The 23,402-nt window shown below is 41.2% G+C and overlaps 1 protein-coding gene across 2 annotated transcripts in view; it reads left to right on the plus strand.

The window, feature by feature from the left end:
- PRPF18 (pre-mRNA processing factor 18) overlaps nt 1–23,402 on the plus strand; it is a 232,731-nt gene that overhangs the window by 131,019 nt on the left and 78,310 nt on the right. The gene's annotated exons all lie outside the window — the stretch shown is intronic.

Genomic DNA, 23,402 nt, shown 5'->3' on the forward strand with positions numbered 1-23,402 from the left:
CACACACACACACACACACACACATACACACACACGCATACACAACTTACCCCTCTGCGCTCTGCAAGGAAACGAAGAGATCTGAGAATTTACCGGTGAGAAGAGTACAGGAGAGAGTGAGCTTCAATTCTTTACATCAGTACAAAGGGGTTTGTAGGAAGATCCGGAGTTATATTCAAGGAGACAACTTGGAATGTGGGGCTTGGAGAGGGTGGACGGAGTGAGGGGCGCAACGTCAGTGGGTGCTTGTGTCTCTGCTGACTCTTAGGCAAGGAATGGTCAAGGCAGGTGCAGGGGACTCTGCGACTTGGTGTAATCGTGCCAAAAGAATCGACAGCAACAGAATGCTTTTATTACTTTTATATAATCTTCTCTGGGGAGCTAAGAGCACGCCATTTCTTTCTCACAACATCCTTAGGGTGGGAATGCAAGAGAATTTTACACCACGTGGGAATGGCGGTACAGGACTGCGATCTGACGTCCTTGAAGGTGCCTCACCAAACTGATGGTTCCTAGACCTAAATAAAAAGAGAATAGAGAAACGGACGACCCATCCAGCACCGTGGCAAATTCAGATGGCCCCAAAAGAGTGGAGAGGAGTATGAGAAAAGGGTATGTTGCTAAATATGACAAGTTTCACCCTGGGGTCTCTCTCAGATAAGGAGACAGCCATCTGGGTCCACTCTTATTTAGCTGGGGTACACAGAATAGGACAACTTGGAGGAAGGGAGAAGTTGGAGGCAGCTAGCATACACACACCAGGAAACAAAACCAAGGCGCAAGGTCATTATTAAATAGTGGAAGCAGGGCCTGGTACACATTCTGAGGTCTTAGGTGGTATGCATCAAGTGAGGCGGCTGGTTATACCTGGCCAGGTTCAAGGAGAAATGTTCATGCAGGTCACCAAAGTAAACTCTTAAACAGAAGTTCTTAACCTATTTTGGTCACTGCCTCCTTGGAGATTATGTTCAAAGCTCAGGGTCCTTTTCCCAGAGAATATGTGTAGGACAAACAAAATTTTGTGGAGTTTTCTTGGAGTACTTGGACCCATTGGAGCTCCAAAAGGTGGCAAAAGAGGTTAAAGTGATAACAGGGATTAAACCAACTGTGCTATTTGGTTCTCTTCCATTTCCCCCCTCCTCTTTCTTTCTTTACAACAGGCAGTAGGAGCACCTGGGTGGCTGAGTCTGTTAAGTGTCTGACTTTGGCTCAGGTCATGATCTCATGGGCTGTGGGTTCGAGCCCCACAGCAGGCTCTGTGCTGACAGCTAGGAGCCTGGAGCCTGCTTCGGATTCTATGTCTCCCTCGCTCTCTGCCCCTCCCCCACTCGCACTTTGTCTCTCTCACTCTCAAAGTTAGATAAACATTAAAAAAAAAGTTAAAAGAAAACAGGCAGTGAACATCTGAAGATGTTTTGAATGTTTCTAAGGAAACAAGCACACCATTTTGTTTCCTTTCTTTTTTGTGATGTCTATTATTATTTATAAATTATTAAAAAAATGTTTATGTTCATTTATTTTTGAGAGAAAGAGAGCCAGAGTGCAAGCACAGAGTGAAGGAGACAGAGGATCTGAAGCAGGCTCCCTGCTGTCAGTGCAGAGCCCGATGAGGGACTTGAGCCCGCGAACTGTGAGATCATGACCTGAGCTAAAGTCGAACACTTAAACAACTGAGCCACACAGGCGCCCCTGTGAAGTCTAAATGTTAGTCCAAAAGCCACAAGGTTGTGTACTATACTGGTTGAGGAGCTTTTAGGATGCTTCCTGCCTTGGAGCATAAAATGAGATTTTATTATGCTCAAACTGTGGTGAGACCATTGAAAGTGCCACCAAGAAGCAAATCCCTAGGGGAGAGATGAGCAACTTTGCATTTTCGGTTAGAATGGAAATATAAATTCCGTTTACTGAAGAAAATATTTTCAATATAATCAAGGATGAAATTTTTTAAAGTAATAATGTTTTTAAATAACAATCATTTTCCTTGACCCCTTTCTCCTGGCTCAACAAAGATGGTCTGTGAGTGAGTGGTCTACAGAGGCCAGAGGTCAGACCTGTCCTGTTAACGTCTAGAGAAAATCAATACTTTTTTATTCTTATTCATCACAGGGTGCAAATCACCATGCTTTACGTAGCAAAATGTATATAGGTAAAGCTTAATGATGACATTTAATAAAAAAGATTGCTTTAAGCAGTAGGTCTCTGTGTTAGTTTGCTTGAGCTTCCATAACAAAATACAGTTGACTGTGAATCACAATTTATTTTCTCACTGTTCTGAAGATTACAAGTCCCAGATGAAGGTCTGGCAGGCTCGGTTCCTGGTGGGAGCTCTCTTCCTGGCTTGTACATGGCTGCCTTCTCACAGTGTCCTCCCTGTTGCAGAGAGAGAGAGAGAGAGAATTCTGGTCTCTTCCTCTTCTTTTTTTTTTATGTTTATTTTTTTTGAGAGGAAGAGAGAGAGTGCAAGCAGGAGAGAGGCAGAGAGAGAGGGAGACAGAGAATCCCAGGCAGGCTCCACGCCACCAGCATGGAGCCGGACTCTGCCTCCAGCTCATGAACTGTGAGATCACGACCTGAGCCGAAATCCAGAGTTGATCACCCAACCAACTGAGCCGCCCGGGCGCCCCTCTTCTGCTTCTTATAAGGACTCTAATCCCATCATCAGTACCCTGTCCTCATGACCTCATCTAAACCTAATTACCTCCCAAAGTCCTGCCCTCTAAGTACCATCATATTGGGGGGTAGGGCTTCGGCCTATGAATTTGGGAGAACACAATTCAATTCATAGCAGTATCATTTTTGCTTGATTGAATATAGCTTTTGGGTTAGGGTATCCTGGAAAGTCATGTTGGAGATCTGTTAAGGTCCTTTCTCTGCCTCAACGGTACAAAGCCCCCAAACGTTTTAGAACTGCAGGTTTATGTATTATTTAAGGTTCACGGAAAACCAGTAAATGTTCTGTGACTTCATGGAGGCCAAACCTCATAAAACCATCCTAAAACTCAGTTGATTATAAAGATTAAACATAGATTATAATCTTTGACAAAGACAGGTAGTTTGGCCGGAAAACATTTAAGCAGTCTTAATCCTAATTCTTAAAACCCTTTCGAAAACTCTGTGTTGAGATGAAAATTTCCATCTTTCTTTAGATCCCTGCTGTCCAATAGAAATATAATGCAAGCCTTACATAGAATTTAAAGTTTTCTATTAGCCATATTAAAAATACTAAAAATAAACAGGTTAAATTCATTGTAATCTATTTTCTTTAACCCAGTGCATTAAAAATAATACCATTTTGACATGTAATCAATATAAACATTAATGAGATATTTTACGTCCTTTTTTTGGTACAAAATTTTGAAAATGGTGTGTATATTATACTTGGAGGGCAGATCAATTCAAATTAGCCAAATTTCAAGTGCTCAATAGCCACATGTGGCTAGTGGCTACCTCACTGGACAGCTCTGATTTAGAGGAACTATGATTTGAACCATGCTATTTATATCCATACAGATGATGATTATATCCAAACATTGTTTGTTTTATTAATAACTTTCAAAAAAGGAGATAAGCAGGATGGTATTATTGGATTTAAAACTTTATAAATCTTTGCTTGGAGTGTCTGGAATTGAAAATCCTGTCCTAGGTAGATTCTGGAATCTTTCAGGAAGCTTTAATAAAGATAAATATTGACTTTTCAGTTTCATGACAATTCCCCATCAGGAAGGTCATGGAAAGAATGGGCAACCCTGCTTTGGTCCCAATTTATCAATTTGTTTTTGGCCTAACTCATAGTTCATCTTTCATTTACTTTATGGGTTTTAGTTATTACATTTTATTTTATTCTTTTACTTATTTTTTTTTTTTTTTTAGTGCTTTATTTTTGAGAGAGAGACAGAGAGACAGAGAGACAGAGAATCCAATGCAGGCTCCAGACTCTGAGCTGTCAGCACCGAGCCCGATGTGGGGCTTGAACTCGTGAACCACGAGATCATGACCTGAAGTCAGACGCTTAACCGACTGAGCCATCCAGGCACCCCTAGTTATTGTATTTTAAAGGAAAGGAAGAAGTATCTCTAAGAGATTACTTAAGTGAAAATGAGATCTTAGAACACTCCACAAATACTACCTTATATTTATATAGGACTTCTCTTATAGGAGTGCAAAGATATTTATACATTGTCTAATTCTCTGAATTGCTATATGAGGTTGGTAGATACTACTATTCCAATTTTGCAAATGAGGAAAATCCTAAGACTAATTTTTAGTGCAACTTGGGGATGGTATACTGGTTTTCTGACAATCTTGAATGTGGTGCATTAACCTTGCTACATTTCTGTCATTTCTTTAAAATAAATATTTAATGTTCTTTTTTTTTTTGAGATCTAACTTATATGCAGTAAAGAATATAAATCTGAAGCATACACCTCAATCAGTTTCTTTTATTTTGATATACATCCATGTAAATTCCCTGCCCCAGATTAAGATACAGAATATTTCCAGCCCACCAGCATGCTCCCTGTGGTCCCTCCCTGCAGATAACCCCCGCCCCCCGGGAAACCACAGTTCCAAAACCACAGCTCAATTTGTACCTGTTCTTGAACTTCATATAGATGGAATTGTAGTGTATGCTATCTTGGCTCAGGTTTCTTTTGGTCAACTTTATATCTGCGAGATTCATTCATATTGGGTATAGTGGCAGTTCTGTCTTCCATTGCCGTGTATAAACCTACCAGAATATTTTTCACCCATTCTGTTAATGGATATTCTTGTACATTTTTTTTTCTTTTTTTAACTGAAGTATATTGACGTGCAGTGTTCCATCAGTTTCCGGTGTACAGTATGATGATTTAACAATTCTGTACATTACTCAGTGTGCGTCAAGATAAGTGGGCTCTTAATCCCTTTTATCTGTTTCATCTTTTCCCCGACCCATCCCTCCTCTGGCAGCCACCAATTTATCTGTTTTTAAGATTCTGTTCTTTTATTTGTCGCTTTTCCCCCCTCTGTTTTGTTTTAAAATAGTTTTTTTTAAGTGTACTTATTTTGGGAGAGAGAGGTGGGGTGCAGAGAGAGAGAGGGAGAGAGAGAATCCCAAGCAGGCTCCACGCTGTCAGCACAGAGCCTGACATGGAGCTTAATCCCATGACCTGTGAGATCATGACTTGAGTCTAAATCAAGAGTCCATGCTTAACCGGCTGAGCCACCCAGGTGCCCCTGTTTGTTTTGTTTTTTAAATTCCATATATGAGTGAAATTATATGCTATTTGTCTTTCTCTGACGGACTTATTTCACTTAGCATTGTACCATCTAGATCCATCTATGTTATTGTAAATGGCAAGATCTCAATTTTTTATGGCCGAGTAATACTCCATTGTATATCTATACCACATCTTCTTTATCCTTTCATCTGTGGATGGACACCTGGGTTGCCTCTGTATCTTGGCTGTTGTAAATGCTGCAATAGGCGTAGGGGTGCATATGTCCTTTCAAATTATTACTTTCATTTTCTTTGGGTGAATACCCCAGTAGTGGAATTACTGGATTATATGGTAATTCTATTTTTAATGTTCTTAGGAACCTCCATGCCATTTTCCACACTGCACCAATTTACATTCCCACCAATGGTTCATGAGGGTTCCTTTTTTTCCACATCCTCGCCAACACTTGTTTTTTCTTCTCTCTCTCTCTCTTTCTTTCTTCTTCTTCTTCTTCTTCTTCTTCTTCTTCTTCTTCTTCTTCTTTTTCTTCTTCTTCTTCTTCTTCTTCTTCTTCTTCTTCTTCGAGAGAGAGAGAGAGAGAGAGAGAGAGAATCTCAAGCAGACTCCATGTTCAGCATGAACCTGATGCGGGGCTCTGTCCCACAACCCTGGGATCATAACTGGAACCACAATCAAGAGTTGGGTGCTCAACCCACTGAGCCACCCAAGCGTCCCACTTCTGTTTTTGATTCTGACCATTCTGACTGGTGTTAAGTGATACCATGTTGTGGTTTTGATTTGCATTTCCCTGATGGTGAGTGATGATGGGCATCTTTTCATGTGTCTGTTGGCCATCTGGATGACTTCTTTGGAAAAATGTCTATTCAGTTCCTGTGCCCATTTTTAAATTGGATTATTACTATTATTATTACTATTATTATTATTTGGTGTTGAGTTGTATAAATTCTTCATGTATTTTGGATATTAACCCCTTATTAGATATATCATTTGCAGATATTTTCTCCCATTCAGTATGTTACAGACCGTTTGATAGATGGTTTCCTTTGCTGTGGAAAAACTTTTTATTTTAGTATAGTACCAATAATTTAATTTTGCTTTTGTTTTCCTTGCCTGGGGAGATCTATCTAGAAAAACATTGCTAAGGCCAATGCCAAAAAGATTATTGCCTATGTTTTCTTCTAGGAGTCTCTGGTCTCAGGTCTCACATTTAGGTCTTTAATCCATTTTGAGTTTATTTTGCATATGGTGCAAGAAAGTGGTCCAGTTTCAATCTTTTGTATGTAGCTGTCCGGTTTTCCCAACACCATTTTGTGCTGAGACTGTCTTTTCCTTGTTATATATTCTTCCTTCTTTGTCATAGATTAATTGACCATAAAAGCATGGGTTTGTTTCTGGGCTCTCTGTTCTGTTCTCTTGATCTATGTGTCTGTTTTTATGCCAGTACCTTACAGCTTTGATTATGACAGCTTTGTAGTATTTCTTAAAATCTGGGATTGTGATAACCCAGCTTTGTCGTTAAGATTGCTTTGGCCATTTGGAATCTTTTGTGGTTCCACACGAGTTTTAGTATTATTTGTTCTAATTCTGTGAAAAAATGCTATTGGTATTTTGATAGGGATTGCATTGAATCTGTAGATTGCTTAGGGACATTTGAACTATATTAATTCTTCCCATCCATGAGCATGGACTATCTTTCCATTTGTTTGTGTCGTCTGTAGTTTCTTTCATCAGTGTTTTGTAGTTTTCAAAATACAAATCTTTCCTCATTTTTCCTTCATTAAGTTTGTCCCTAGGTATTTTATTCTGTTTGATATAATTATAAATGGAATTATTTTCGTAATTTCTCTTTCTGCTACTTTGTTATTAGTGTATAGAAACACAACCTATTTTTGTATATCGGTTTTGTATCCTGCAACTATGGAATTTATTTATTGTTTTGAATAGTTTTTTGGTGGAGTCTTTAGGGTTTTATATGTACAGTATAACGTCATCTGCAAATAGTGCTGTTTCACTTCTTCTTTACCAATTCCGATGTCTTTTTATTTTTCTTGTTTAATTGCTGTGGTTAGGACCTCCAGTACTATGTCGAATAAAAGTGAAGGGAATGGACATTCTTGTTTTGTTCTTTATCTTAAAGGTTTTAACGTTGAGTATGATGTTAGCTGTGAGTTTTTCAAATACGGCCTCAGCATAATGATTCAACGTTCCCTTGGAATCCACTTTTTTGAGCATTTTCATCATAAATGGATGTTGAATTTTGTCAAATTGCTTTTCCACATCCATCATGATGATCATATGATTTTTGTCCTTCACTTTTTAAAATGTAGGATGTCAGGTTGATTCACTTACACGCACTTAACCATCCTTGCATCCCCAGAATAAATTCCACTTGAACATGGTGAATAATCCTCTTAAAGTATTGTTGAATGTAGTTTGGTAATATTTTGTTGAAGATTTTTGCATCTATGTTCATCAGGGATATTGGCCTATGGTTTTCTTTTTTCTAGTGTCTTTGGGTTTGGGTATCAGGGTAATGCTGGCCTTGTAGAATGTATTTGGAAGCTTTCCTTCCCCTTCTATTTTTTGGAATAGTTTGAAGAGCATAGGAATTCAGTCATCTTTAAATTTATCTGTGAAAACAGCTGGTCCTGGACTTTTGTCTCTTGAGAGTTTTGTGGTTACCAGTTCAATTTCATTACTAGTAATTGAGCTATTCAGATTTTTCTATTTCTCCCTTATTCAGTTTTGGAAGATCTTATGTTTCTATGTAGCTCGTGTTTTCATTCTCAATGGTCTTAACATCCTTCATTTTTAATGAAGCTAATTTCATAAAACTTTATGTCATGTTTAGATATTTTCTATCTGTATAAACTTTTTTTAAACTTGAATTTGTCAGTATATTAATTTCCTGAGGCTGCTGTAAGACACTACAACAAACTTGGTGACTTAACACAGTAGAATTTGGTCTCTCTGGAGGCCAGGAGTTGGGCATCAGTAATTCTGGGCTATGGTCAAGGTGTCATCAGGGCTGTGTTCCCTACAGAGTCTCTAGAGGAGAATCTGTTCATTGCCACTTTCTGTGCCTTTCCTCTTCCAGCTTCTGGAGGCTACTTGCATTCGTTGACTTGTGGCCACATCATTCCCATCTCTGCCTTTGGCTTCACAACCTTTTTTCCTCTGTGTGTGTGAAGTCTCTCTCTACCTCTCTTTTCTAAGGACTCTTATGATGGCATTTAGGGGCCACCCTGATTTTCCAGGATAACTCCCTATCTCCCCTTAATGTAATCATATCTGCAAAGATCCCTTTTTCATATAAGGTCATGTTCACAGGCCTCAAGGGTTTGGACACGGATCTTTTGGAGATCCACCATTCAGTCTCACAGTCAAACTGACTCCAGTGTAACGAAACCCCAAGGTAAGATAGTGACATTATAGGCAAAGTTCTGGCTGGGAGCTGGAAGACTTGAGTGTGACCGCTTGTGCAAAATTTTACTGTCTGTGGGCCTCAGTTTCTTTACCTATGAGAACAATAACATATGCCTTTTCAACTCTACAGAGTTGTCTAGTCGTGGAATTCTGCATGTAAAAGGGTTTTGAGCTATTCAGATTTAGGGTCGTGTAGTGTTAATCCGTGTCGTACCAGAGGAGACGTGATTCAGTGTCTGGCCCTTGTAACTGCGGTTCTCATATCTGCATCCTCAGAGGTGTCTGGGCTGTGGGCGGAGTTAACCTGGATTCTCTCCCCAAATTGGAGACAGTGTAGTATCAGAGTTTGGAGTGTGTCCTCTGGTTTCAGACTTGCTGCGTTTGAAGCCCAGCCTGATCGCTTCCCCGTGGTACAATCTGGAGCTCTTTGGGGTCTGAAATAATAGAGTACCGTCCCAGCGCTCTATCCAGGCACAACTGAACCTAAAGAATTGTTAAGTAGTGGAAGGAGGTTAGCTACTTAAAGGAGTAAAAGGCGTGTAAGGGATCCACAAGGTGCACCCACCACACCTTGGCTGAGGAGAGGGGACAATAAAGGAACTGAGGACCGGGCCGGGAGTCAGTCCTCTCCAGAGAAGCCGCGGGGACCTCGGGAACATGCAGCCCGCTGGTGGGAAAGGACTTTCCAGAAGGTAGCGCCATTCTGCAGAAGCAGCTCTCTGTGAGGACGGTGTGGCCCCGGGGTACAGCTGGGGACTCGCCCAAAGCTGGCTTCTGGTTTCCCTTGCTGCCCAACAAACACGGAGGGCCAGGGCCTGTCAGGGAGGACCATCCTGGGGCTGCTGCCTAACATTCGGCCAGTCCCAGCTCACAAAGCCGGGCAAAGGAGGGTGGGTCTAGAGCTGAGAAACCAAACATTGATAACGGGCGGTTATTTACTCCCTTACAATGTATGTTCTTCACCTGGGAGCTGGGGGGAATCGTTGTGCCCCCCGCATAGAATTATCGTAGAAAGTAGTGAATTCACGCGGGCGAGCGCTCAGACGAGCGGCTGGCACAGCCTCGGTCAGTTGTTCCTACTGGATCTTATTTCTCAGGTCCGAGTCATGAGCTCACACGGAGGGACAAAGACGACGCGGCCCCTGCCCTCACAGGGCCTCCCCTTTAGTTTGAGGCTGGTCAGATTTGAGATACTTCCTAGTTTATATTTTAAGGAATAACACTGTCTCAAAGCCTACCTCCAAGAATTTTAAAAACTTCTTCCCATAGTAGAACAATTTTTTTTTTTTTTTCTGGAGCTTTTTCAGCAGGGACATATGCGTGCTATTTTTCTGTCTGACTCTGTGAATGAAGAAATCGGTGCCAAATCAGCGACTTCCTTGATCCGATACTTAACTGCCTGCCGTGGGTCAGGCAGTGTCCTAGGCACTGGGGATATAGATGCAGACAAGGCACAACCAAAGGTTTCTGTCCGCGTGGAGCTTAGATTGCTAGGTGGGGGCTGGAGGCGACAGGCAGTAAGCAAACTAAATAAAACTACGGTCCAAGTGGTAAACACTCTGGTGAAAATTAAAACCGGGAACAGGGACCAACTCGATTCTTTTTCTCGAGTCTCACTCCTCGAGAGGAATTGTGTGCGTATGTGGTTTGGTGCCAGTCCCTGGTCCATTCTTCGGTTCCGTATCATTTGTAGAAACTAGAAACCCGAGGAGCCCAGGAAAGCCTGTGCCGGGACAGTTTTGGGTTAAATGTGAGTTGGGTTCTTTGTGCCAATCTTCTCTCCATACCGAAGACAGGCGCCCTTCTTCAGTCCATTCAGGCTCGTCGTACCAAGTTTCACAAACACTCTGTGGGCAACGAAGCCCTCTCCCTCAGTTCTCTCTTACCTGCCAGACTGGTGGTGATGATGTCTGGTGAGTTGCTGAACCCTGTCTTTTTCACTTTATGTCTGAATGGCAACATCTCCTTAAATCTGAGTAAGCCCTCTGTGTTCTTTTTTTTTTTTTTTTTTAGAAAAATTTAACACATTTTTTTAAAGTTTATTTACTTATTTTGAGAGAGAGAGAGAGCACGAGTAGGGGAGGGGCAGACAGGGAGGGAGAGAGAGGCCAAGGAAGCATAGAGCCCGCTGCGGGGCTCGAACTCACCAATTGTGAGATCATGACCTGAGCCAAAATCAAGAGTCGGACGCTTAACCGACAGAGCCACCCAGGCGCCGCTCTGTGTTAAATCCTTTAAAAAAAAAAATCTTTTCTCTTTTGAATATTCATGGGAATGGCTGCTCTCCAACCTATGAATTGAAAGTAAAAGTTTTGGACTAATCTCTTCCATTTAATTCCCCTGCCGCAGAGACTTCAGAAACAGGTCTGAAAATTATAGGAACCACAAATTTAAAAAGTGTTAGTTTGATATGTCTGAAATTAATGCTTTAATTTATTCACCACAGAATGTCTTCACACATCGCTGTTTTGTGTAATTTATACCATATACTGTCTACTCAAGTTAATGTGTGAAGCATGGTTAAATTACGCCTAAAAAGGAATATGAAAACTATCTACAATATGGTGACGGGAAAAGGGCCTAAGTAGGAGCAATGGGGCAAAATTTAAATAAGACAAATTGAAATAGAAGCTTCAGAAAAACTGTCAGGTGTCTTAAGATGTGCCTAACTAGAACACGCTCCTCGGGAAAGACTTTAAAACATCCAGAGAAGTCTACTGGGAAAGGGGCAGACAAAGTTCTCGAAAATATTTCTATAGGGAACATGTAACTGTACATGTGGCCTAAAAAATGGACTAGATAACCTAATAGGCTTTTGCGTGTCTCGTACCTTCAGCTTTCAGTGTTTGGTTAATCTTGTCAAAGTAGGTTTGGGATAAAGATCAAATGAACAATTGTAGAGAAGAGGGAGATGTATTTTTTCAATATTATTTCATTTGTTCTTTTCACCAAAGTGTATGGCATGCTGACAGGACTGTCATCCATTTTTTTATGGCTAATTTAAGGCTGGTAAAGGGTGCCAGGCCCATAGCTCGGGAGGCCGCCATTTGCCCTACACTCCCCTGACCTTGTGCTCAGCCTCATTCTCTGAGGGAGAGAACCAGAAAGGCAGGATGCTCTCTCTGTGATTTGGTGGTGTTTTGTTTTTGAGGTTAATAATACAATACTAATGAGCATTTTTGAATGTTAGCAGTTTGGAGACTGCATTCGTTAATTCCCTGAAACTCCTCCTTATGTGCAAAGCCCTTCTGGGTTTTAGGCTCCATAGGAAATCAAGATCTCTGGGAGACTGCTCCTGCCTTTAGTGAGAGTACAGTTTGGTAAGCTGCTAAAATGAGAAACAGCTGCTGTCTTTTTCATTTTTTAATGTTTATTTGTCTTTGAGAGAGAGAGAGAGAGAGACAGAAACAGAGACAGAGCATGAGCAGGGGAGGGGCAGAGAGAGAGGGAGATACAGAATCCGAAGCAGGCTCCAGGCTCCGAGCTGTCAGCACAGAACCGGACGTGGGGCTTGAACTCATGAACCACGAGATCATGACCTGAGCCGGAGTCAGAAGCGTAACCGACTGAGCCACCCAGGCTCCTCAAAAGAGCTGCTGTCTTTACATGGGCCATCACTTCTAAAACAGCGAATGCTCAATGGGAAATGGAATTCAGACAGGTGAGTGATGAGGGGCTGGGGAGAAGGGGTGTGCAGGAAGAGATCACCAGGTTGAGTGGGAATAAGTTTATTTCCCCCTGTGATTATTTAATGGCCTTGTTTTTACTCTCCCATTAATCAAGGTTCTCCAGAGAAACAGAATCGATGGGAGATAGATATAGATATAAATAATAGATATAGATATAGATATAGATATAGATATAGATATAGATATAGATATAGATAGATAAAGAGATTCCTTTAGGGAATTGGCTCACATGATTGCAGGTGGTAAGGAGTCCCAAAATCTGATTCTGCAAGGTTGACACCCAGGAAGGCCAGTGGTGTAGTTCAGTCCGAGTCTGAAGGCTGGAGAACCAGATGGGCTAATGGTGTCCATCTCAGTCCAAGGGCAGGAGGGCACTGATGTCCCAGCTCAGGCAGGCAGGGAGGAAGCAAAAGGGGAGAATTCCTCCTTCCTCTGCCTTTTTGTTTTCTTTGGACCTTGAATGGTTGGGGTAATGCTCACCCATATTGGGGAGGGCGATCTGCTTTACTGGGGCCACCAACTCACCTGCTCATCTCATTGCAAACACCCTCACAGATGCACCCAGAAATAACATTTACTTTGAGCTCCCCATGTCCCAGTCAGGTTGACACATAAAATTAACCATCACAACTCTTAAGTCGTATTTCAGCGTAAGTTTTCAGTCGTGAATAGCATAAGTGTTAGGCTTCCTTAGAGGAGACACCTGTTGCTGTCTAAGCCTTCACTTGAGCCTCATCCTGTTTCACACACTGAAGGGCTTCTCTCTCCTTGTTCCCCAGCTCTGTTCTCCCGGAAGCTCTGCTGTCACATGGGCTGAATCTCCTTGACCCCATCCCCCATGAGTCCCCCACTGTACAGGCACAGGAAGAGGTTCTGTACTCCCCACCTCCTGGGCTGCTGCTGTCTTGAACTAGCACAGACCCAGTCCAGCCCGATGGGGCCAACCAAGGGTCTTTCATTGCCTCTGCAGAATCCTGGATTGTTAAAACTTTGTTAAGAATGCTTGCGTGAGGGGTGCCTAGGTGGCTCAGTTGGTTAAGTATCTGACTCTTGGTTTTGGCTCAGGTCATGATCTCATGGTTTGTGAGTTTGAGCCCTGTGTGGGTCTCTGCACTAACAGTGTGGAATCGGGGCGCCTGGGTGGCTCAGTTGGTTGAGCGTCTGACTTTGGCTCGGGTCACGATCTCACAGTTTGTGAGTTCAAGCCCCATGTCGGGCTCTGTGCTGACAGCTCAGAGCCTGGAGCCTGCTTTGGATTCTGTGTCTCCCTCTGTCTCTGCCCCTTCCCTGCTCATGCTCTGTCTCTCTCTGTCTCTCAAAACTGAATAAACATTAAAAAAAAATTTATAACAGTGCGGAATCTGCTTGGGATTCTCTCTGTCTGTGTCTCTCTGCCTCTCCCTCCCTCTTGCTCTCTCTCAAATAAATAAATAAATACACAAACATTTTAAAACATTGTATAAAAAAAAAAGAAGAATGCTTGAATGAGATCTGTCTTTTGGGGGAAATGTAGTTTTTAAAAAAGCAAAGCAAGACAAGTAAAATTTGATGTCAGCTATAAAACTTAAGTGATCTGGTACATCTTCTGGTTTCATAATTTGATTGTTAGTAATTAATAATCCATGTAAATACATTATACAACTCTAGTAATTTTTACTAATTTCATTGAAGTCATTGATAATGACATTTTAAATAAGATGTAAATCTATGGATACAATTCTAGTAATTTTTACTAATTTGATTGAAGTTGTTTTTAATTACCTTTTAAATAAGATGTAAATATATTCCATGTTTTCTTTGAAAGTAATGACCCACCCCCATGCTGCAATAGTTTCAGTCTCTGAAGAATTAGTCTGAGACTCCTTTTCCTTTTCTTAAGAGGATGAGCAGGACTGAAGGTAGGCACGTGAGAATAAGCCAGTTTAGACAGTGTTTATCACTGAAAGTCTTCACTTTTCGACTCGGTCTACATTAGCGTTTTTCAAGACAAAAACATCATGAGCTTTTGAGCACTTTGGTTGACGCCTACCCTTCACCCCTCAGTTTTCCAGGTCAGCATGGTTCTCTTTTACCATAGTGTCTTTGATCTATTTGTCTTCTCAGTTCGGTAATGCAGATTTCTTTCAGATTTTTAAACGAAAATGTTCCCGCAAGCAATTTGCCTTGAAATTCCCATCTCCCTTCCAGAAACGGAGAAAAGGCTGTGCACTCCTCTGTGCAAGCTGAGCTGACAAATAAATTGTTACCTGGCTACAGCGTCGTGTATGCTGTGAGGACAAGCTGACTTGGTTTCTATGTCTAGTACATCAACAAAACATTTCCAGCTACTTAAGCATCTTACTACTCCAGATTGCCTCTGCCTGATCCTGCTGTTTTCAGAGACTGCCTTTCTTCCTACCCCCCCACCTTTTTAAATATTCTGATGTTTTAGGTACATTTTTAGTGGGCAATTCAAGAGAAAGTGTATACCTAAGAATTCTCATTTTTAAGCTTAAGATATTCACTTGTGGTTGATATTCTCCTCACTGATTGTCCTAAATTAGGGTTACCAGATCTCCAGAGAAAAGTCAAACAGGACCACCCAGTTAAATTTGAACTTCACATAAAGAATGAATACTTTTTTTTTCAAGTGTAAGTATACCCCATGAAATATTTGGGACATATTTATACTAAGTAATTATTTGTTCTTTATGTGAAATTCAGACTTAATTCAGTGTACTGTATTAAAATTTTTTTTAACTTACTTATTTTTGAGAGAGAGAGAGAGAGACAGTGTGAGTAGGGGAGGGGCAGAGAAAGGGAGACACAGAATCTGAAACAGGCTCCAGGCTCTGAGCTGTCAGTACAGAGCCTGACGTGGGGCTCAGACTCACAAACCGTGAGATCATGACCCGAGCCGAAATCGGATGCTTAACCGACTGAGCCACCCAGGTGCCCCCAGTGTACTGTATTTTATTTGGCCACCTTATCATACATGGGAATTTCTGCTTTGCAGTTTCTCTACCCTCCAATCCCCAGTGTTTCTTCTGGGGTTCAGAGTCCAAAGAGAGGGAGAGGGAGTAGGGATATAGGAATGGATACTTGACTTTCATTATCAGGTCTTTGGCAGTTTCTGGGGCTTTCAACTCCCTTTTAAACCTAGAAAAGTGGTACTTAGGTATCATGTAAAAGGGGAGGGACCCCAGGAATAATGTAGCTCCAGGGATGAGGTAGCTTCTTATGACACTGTTTACGCATCCATTTAAATCAATACCGAGTTATCCAGACCCCAGCGGGCCTGCAGCAGTATATACCAGTGAATATGTGGTCCTTGAACTGTTCATCTAGAGTCTATAGTCAGGTCATGTTGTACTTTATGCTGTCCTGACAGTTTATCTGGTTGAGATCACTCATCACACGACTGCTATTTAGTGAAATGGAATTCTGCTTGTAAGACATCGGTATGACAAGGAAAAAATTCATATTTCAGGATTCACAGCCTCTTCTCCCCTTCCTCACCTTGAAAAAGAGAGTTTTCTTTTTACCTGTGCTGTGTCCCTGGTCCTAGGATTGCACAGGACCAGGTTAATGCATGAGAAAGGGAATCAAATGCAGCCAAGGCCAGTTCATTTGATCTCAGGAAGCAGTACGGTGAGAAAAGAACAGATAGAGAAGATAAGAGTGGTAGGCAGAAAAAGAACAGAGGGGTATGTGTGTGGAAGGGGTCATAGGGGAAAGAGCAAAAAGGGGGGATTTTAGATGGAAAGGAGGTCTGGAGGCAGTGTTCTTGCCCGGCTCTGTGAGATACCAGAGAGGAGAAAGAAAAGATTTTCAGGAAGCTGTGCTGTGTGTCATAGGATTCGTCACCCTCTTGGCATTTTTTGAGAGACCGTGGTTAATATTATATTTATCTAATGACTCTTACTTTCTCAGAGAGTTCCTCTGGGTGGGAATTATCCTGAAATACACCTACATGCAACCTAGCTTACGCAATTTACACAACACGAGGCAGAAGGAAAAAGCAGGGCAGTAAGGATCCATTAAATTCCAATCAGACACCTATTTTGGCAGCAAAACTGTAAAACTAGTACCTCACTTATTTCATCATTACAACATTCCCCGGGAAGAGCTAAAATGGTTATTCCCAACAGGAACACTAAAACACAAATTGACGTTGTCTATTCATGTCTTTATGACGTTATGGATTTTCTCTCTACCTTCCTCCCTTTCCCTCACATAGTTACATACATGTGTGACATGACATACATGTGACATAGGATCGTGAGATAAATACACTTTTATTTTTGTCATGCAGGGTAGAAGTTACATTCCAAATTAATGTTTTTTTTTTTTCCTCCCAAAGTTGTCGATACGGATGCTACAGTCTTTGCATCTGTGCGTCATTGTCTCAGATTGCATTACATTTGAACATTGCATTGTTCAAAACCATTGGGATCTCCTGTTGCGGCATAACCTTCAGAGTTTTGTCAAGTTACTTCGAATATCTTCAGTGATGGAAAATCTTCATCCTTAACGATGTATTTGACTTCTGGAAACAGCCAAGGATTATTTGGAACATGCCTTGATGGATAAAACATGTAATGATAATAGATAACACTTCTGGATAAAAACAAGATAGGAAAATTGATGACGCTTTTCGTATAGCTCGTAAACTGAAAATAATTATAAAAAATAAGGTATTCTAAGTTATTTTTGAGCAATGGATTGTGTTGAATAAAAGAGTAGTCTACTGAAAAACTATCTCAAAATAATCATTTGTTTGCAACTGTGTTACTTTATTTGTTCATTCATCTATTCATTCAACATTAATTCAGTAGACACGCCATGAGGACCTACCCTATCTTAAATGGTAGCTCCGAGAAGAAAACTTTGTTCTTGTCCTCAAAGAGCTTCTATTTCTATAGAGAAAAAGATATACAAGCATGATTTTAGTATGCAGATATTATCTGAAACCTTTGATGGGTTTTAGAATTCAGAATATTTCACATTTTCACAAAGTAAATAGGATAAGAGGCCAGTCACTATAGCTGTAGAACATTACCCAAAATTTTGTGCCTTAAAACAACAAAAACGTTTGTCTTTCTCATGAATCTACATTTAGATTCATGGCTTGGCATGAATCAAGCCTTGGCATTCAAGGCTTGGCATCAGCTGATCTTTGCTCCATTCAGCCAACAGTGGGGGGCACTTGAGTGCTGAGGACAGGCGTCAACTACCCTCTCATGTCTGATAGTTGATGCTGGTTGGTGGTTAATAATGGCTGGTGGTTGAGACCCTGGCTGGGGTTGTGGGCTAGAACAGTTTCGGTTGGCTTCACTGTGGCTGAGCTTCCTCACAACATGGTGGCTGAGTTCAAAGGGCAAGCATTTTGGGGGAGAAGGGAAAATAGGCAGAAGCCATATCACCTTTGATGACCTAGCCTTGGAAGTCAAGCCATGTCACTTCCACCACTTTTATTCATAAAAACTCCCATTTTCAAGGGGGAGAGGAAATAGACTTCCCCTCTTGATAAGTAGTGAAAGTTCTAGAATAACTTCTGAGATGAGAAATGCTGCAGTAGCCATTTTTGGAATGGTGCATATACTCTAGGTGTGTGTACCCTGTGTTCCAGACCATTATCAGTGCTGTCTGAGGCTTCACTGTGCAATGAAACCCATGAATAGTTCTGCAACAAAATGAATGAATATTAAAGTGGACTAAACTGAGATTATTTAAAAATTTTTTTCAATGTTTATTTATTTTTGAGAGACAGAAAGTGACAGAGTGTGAGTAGGGAAGGGGCAGAGAAAGAGGGAGACACAGAATTCACAGCAGGCTCCAGGCTCTGAGCTGTCAGCACAGAGCCTGATGTGGGGCTCAAACCCACGAACCGTGAGATCATGACCTGGGCCGAAGTCAGACGCCCAACTGACTGAGCCACCCAGGCACCCCTAAATTGAGATTATAAATATAAATAGTTCAATTCAGGTTCTGTCACCAAATGGGTTTCCAAAAAATATTTCCCTTTTAAGAGATTTCTGGATTTCTGGATTTTAGACTTTCTAGTAAGTGGTTTTTGAGTTGTAATATAATTTGTGCTGATGGAGGCAATAGGCATTTACAACACATGTTGAAGAAGAGACTGTAGGAGAACTAGAGGAGTAAGAGATCTTTACAGAACAGGTAACTGAAAGTGGATTCTTTAGGAAGGGTGTTCCAAATCAAAGAAATGCCAACAGAATGGAGATCTGAGTGTGGAGAAAAGCAAGATTTAAATATAGCTAGAATATATACATGAGGGAGTTTTAGGGGCCAGATCAGCAAGAGTCTTGGATGCCATATTACGGAATTTGGATTTTAGCCTGTAGAGACACTATGAAGCCAGTTAAGGATTGTAAGCAGGAGAGGTACGTGATCATATTTGTCCTTCAGAACAATTATTTTGGTGACAAATAGTAGATTGAGGGGTATGAGGATCTTGTTCACTCAGGACACTCTTCAGTAGGCAGCTAGAATTTATGATTGCCTGAAATGAGAGCAAGGAAGAGGGGTGCCTGGGTGGCTCAGTAGGTTGAGCATCCAACTCTTCTTTTTTCTTTTTTGTTTAAATTTATTCTGAGAGAGACAGAGAGACAGAGAGAGCACATGTTTGCAGGGGAGGGGCAGAGAGAGAGGAGAGAGAGAATTCCAAGCAGGCACTATGCTATCAGTGTAGAGCCCAACACGGGTTTCATCCCACAACTGTGAGATCATGACCTGAGCCAAGATCAAGAGTCAGAGGCTTAACTGACTGAGCCACCCAGGCGCGCCAAGCATCTGACTCTTGATTTCGGCTCAGGTCATGTAATCACAGTTGTGAGACCCTCTTAAGCCCTGCTTAAGATTCTCTCTCTCCCTCTGTCTCTGTCCCTCTCCAGCTCTCTCTCTCTCTCAAAAGGAAAAAAAAAAAAACTTTAAAAAAAGGAGCAAGGGAGAACTGTTGAATTTAGCCGCCATTTCCTTTTGTGCTAGGACCAGAGTTAATCAAGAAAACTGTGATGTGGAGATGGAGAGGAGTTGTCAGATTGACTCTTTTCTAATTAATTTTTTATCCAAGTAGTGTATATATCTTCTTTACAATGTAAAATAGCACAAGGCATAGAATAAAAACCAATGTGCATGGTACCACATCTCATTACCTCCAGTCTTACTCCTTAAAGGCTACCACTTTCCCCCTTTAAATGGTTTCTTCTGGGATTTACCTCTATGTTCTAAATAAGGTACTATGTCTGTGGAAAGTAACAAAATAAACCAATTGAAAATGACTTAAATAATACCACTGATTCTCACAACAGGAAATCCAGACTCGACAGGCTTCAGACACCATGTTTGCTTCCATCTCAGTTGGCTTCTCATCATGATCACGAGATCAATGCTTCTATTACAACAGTCACATGAAAGAAAATCCAATGTAAGAAGAGGCACTATTCTTCTGGTGAGTCTTTGTGTGTGTGTGTGTGTGTGTGTGTGTGTGTGTGGTGTTCTTGTTTTCGTTTTTGTTTATCAGCAAATAAATTTTTTTCCAGAAGCTCCAAAGCTCTCTGCCCCTCCCATGCTTTTGGATAATTTGGGTCATATGCCCCGTGTTGGATTATCTTTGGTCAGCTTGGCATTACCGCCACCCCTTCTATGGTCTCCTTTGCTTTGGAGAGAAGCCAGGCGCTACATTCCTCTTTATTGTATGGTTCCAGCCTAGAGCGTATTCATGAGAGGCATCCTTGAGACAAAATGATGGAGAAATCATTATTCTTCAGTCAGTTGCAGCCAGAATTGTGAACAGGTGTGATACTCCTAGAGACATTTTTTTTTGTGGGGGGTGGTGGTGGGGATAAGCCACCAATTCTCTGTATTAAAGTCATTTATAGCTAGACTGCAAAGAGGAACTTCTGTTTTCTGGACTGATATGTGACCCTTCCTAAGCATAGCACTGATGCAAGGGAAATGAATTACAGCACTGACATAAGACAAATCAGGATTTAGATATGATTTCAGTATGGAGCACAATGGTAATATGGAGGAAATTTGACTTCTAGTAATGGCAGGGTAGCTTGGTCAGGATAATCTTCCTACAGGCGAGCATGATAGAGTCTGGATGGGAATATTAAAAACCAACTATCTGAGGACATTCAGCAGGAACTAAAAGCAGGTGGATATTGGAGAGGAGTCTGCCCTTAAAATATGGGAACTACACAAATGTGACTTTTGGCTTTGCAGTTTATATTCAGAGTTGTTCACCAATCCATTAGGTGGCTCAGAATGAAGTTGTATTACTGAATAATTCAGCTGAATTACTGAATACTAGTTTCAGAGTATAGAATTCAGGACTGGAAGAGCAGCTGGGCAGCTAGAAGGGGAATCCTAGAAAAGAGGTCATGGAGGTGGTACACCCCAAATTTGCATATAAACTCTTCTCAAATTCATGTCCAGCCACTGAAATATGCATCAGTGGGAGAGACCACATAGAGTACAGAGAAAAAGTGACCATTAGGAACGGGAAGAATTGAGCAAAGATTTCAGCTTACACCCAAAACAGAGGAGACAGACCTAGGAGTTTGAGTCTAGCCAATTTAATTCCTTACTAGAAGAAAAATCACACTCTTCTGAGCAATATAACAGAATCACAGATGTCTACAATGTATAATTCTTAATGTCTAGTGTACAGTAAAAATGCCCAAATGTACAAAGAGATAGGAAAATATGACCCATATGCAAGAAGAAGGAAAAAACAATCAGAGAAAACCGAACCTTCAGTGGTCCTTAGTAGACAGAAACTTTAAAGCAGCTATTATAGATATGCTCAAGGACTTATAGGAAAACATAGTCTTAATGAATGAACAGATGGAGAAACAGCAGCAAAATAGAAGGAATGAAAAGCTCCCATTTTACTCTGTTTAGGCTGCTGTAACAAAAACACCATAGACTGAGTGGCTTCAGTAAACATTGATTGCTCACAGTTTTGGAAGTCTGGGAAGTCCAAGATCAAGGCACCAACAGATTTGGTCTCTGGTGACGTTCTGCTAACTGGTTCCTAGGTGGCCATCTTCTCACTGTGTACTCGCATGGCAGAAGGAATAAGGGCACTCTCCAGGGCCTCTTTTACAAGAGGGGCACTAATGGGGGGGCACTAATCCCATTCACAGAGACTCCACCTCATGACCTCGTTAACTCCCAGAGGCACCACCTCCTAACACTGTCACATTTGGGGTTAAGTTTTCAACATGTGAGTGGGGGGAGAGACACAAACATTCAGTCTATAGCCGACTCAAATGAAAATTCTAGGTGGAAAAAAACGGCAACTAAAATGAAACATTTACTAGCTTTGCTTAATGGCATATTGGAGATTGCACAAGAGTCCATGAATTTGAAAGCAGGTAAATGGGAATTATCCAAATTCAAGAAAAGGGAGAAAAGAAGAAATGCGAGTAGGTTCTTAGAGAGCTATAGTTTCTGATAATATAAGCAATCTAATACAGGTGATTTGGAATACTAGAAGGAACCAAGAGAATAGGGAGGAAAAAATTTTGAAGAAAAAATTTGGAAGAAATAATGGCTGAAAACTTACCGATTTAGTAAAAACACTAATGGGTCCAAGGTGCGTGGACCACAAGCAGAATAAATACAAAACCAACCAAACAAAAAACAACAAATAACATTAGGCACATGACAGGCTGTTGGAATCCAAAGATAAAGAGACAAGAGCCTGGAGAAAAAAAAAAAGCCTGTGTATCACTTGAAGAGAAACAATAAGACAAGTGATGGCAGACTTCTCATCAGAAGCAGCACACCCAGATCACATCAGTGGAAGGATTGCCCCAGTTGAGAGGAGTGGCGTCAGCGGAGTACCTTCAGTTTTCAGCCCCTTTCAAGGTTGCCTCAACTGTAGAGCCCTGACTCGCTTAAGATCTTGCTTTTTCCTGGGAGACCTATAGCCAGCGATTGATCGATCAGTGCCCGAGCTGACCATCTTGGCCCAGTGCAAGACAAATCTGAAGGGCCATTCTTGTTCTAGCTCCCCTGGGGCATCAGTCAAGGCTGTCAGAGGATGTGCATCACAGCTCAGTTTTTCCTTCTGACTACTCTCGCTTCCTTCTCCTTCTTACAGGTTTTGATACCCAGGGGGCTCCTTAGTAAGCATTCTGCTGGCTAAATTTCAGCTCAGAGCCTACCTCCTCGGAAACCCAACCCATGACAACAACTGAATAATACCTTTAAGTGCCGAAATAAGTAGAACCGTCAACCCAGCATTCTATATGCCGCAAAATTGTCTTTCAAAAATGAAGAAAAATAAAGATATTTTCAGGCGGATGAACGCTAAGAATGTGTATGTTGTGCTATAAGAAGGACTGAAGAAATTCTTCCAGTGGGAGATGAATCACACCAGACAATAACCTGGGCGCAAGGGGAAGAATGAAAAGCACGGGAAGTAGTAAATATTTGGATGAATATAAGGGAAGGTACACAGTTTCTTCCCTTTTTTTTTTTTTTTTAGATTTTATTTTTAAGTAATCTCTATACCCAAAGTGGGGCTCGAACACAAAACCCTGAGATCAAGAGTCGCGTGCTCCACCAACTGAGCCAGCAGCCAGCTGTGCCACGTACACATTTTCTTAATTTCTTGAAAAAATCATGTGATTGTACAATACAACCTATAACACTGTATTGGGTTTGTAACATAAGTAGATGTAATAGATACGGCAAAAATCTCCCAAAGTTGGGAGAAGGGTAAATAAAACTATAATATTAGAAGGTTACTGTATTTTGTGTGAAGTAGAACAATATAAACTCTAAGTAGCTTGGGATAAGTTAAAGAGGCATATCGAAGGCTTTGGAGTAACCACCAAAATTATGAAAGATATACAGTTAAAAAGCCAACAGAGAAATCAAAATGGAATGCTATAAAGTATTCAGATCACCCGAAAGAAGGCAAGAAGGGAGGAAAAAAGAATGAAGTGGACAAATAGAAAACAAACGGGAAAAATGTATATTAGTGATAATGGCGGCTCGTTTTCTTATTGTCAGAGAAGGGAGTTACAAAGGTAGAAGCAAGAAT

The sequence above is a fragment of the Panthera uncia genome, chromosome B4, assembly GCF_023721935.1.
Source record: "Panthera uncia isolate 11264 chromosome B4, Puncia_PCG_1.0, whole genome shotgun sequence".
In the NCBI taxonomy this organism is placed as follows: domain Eukaryota; kingdom Metazoa; phylum Chordata; class Mammalia; order Carnivora; family Felidae; genus Panthera; species Panthera uncia.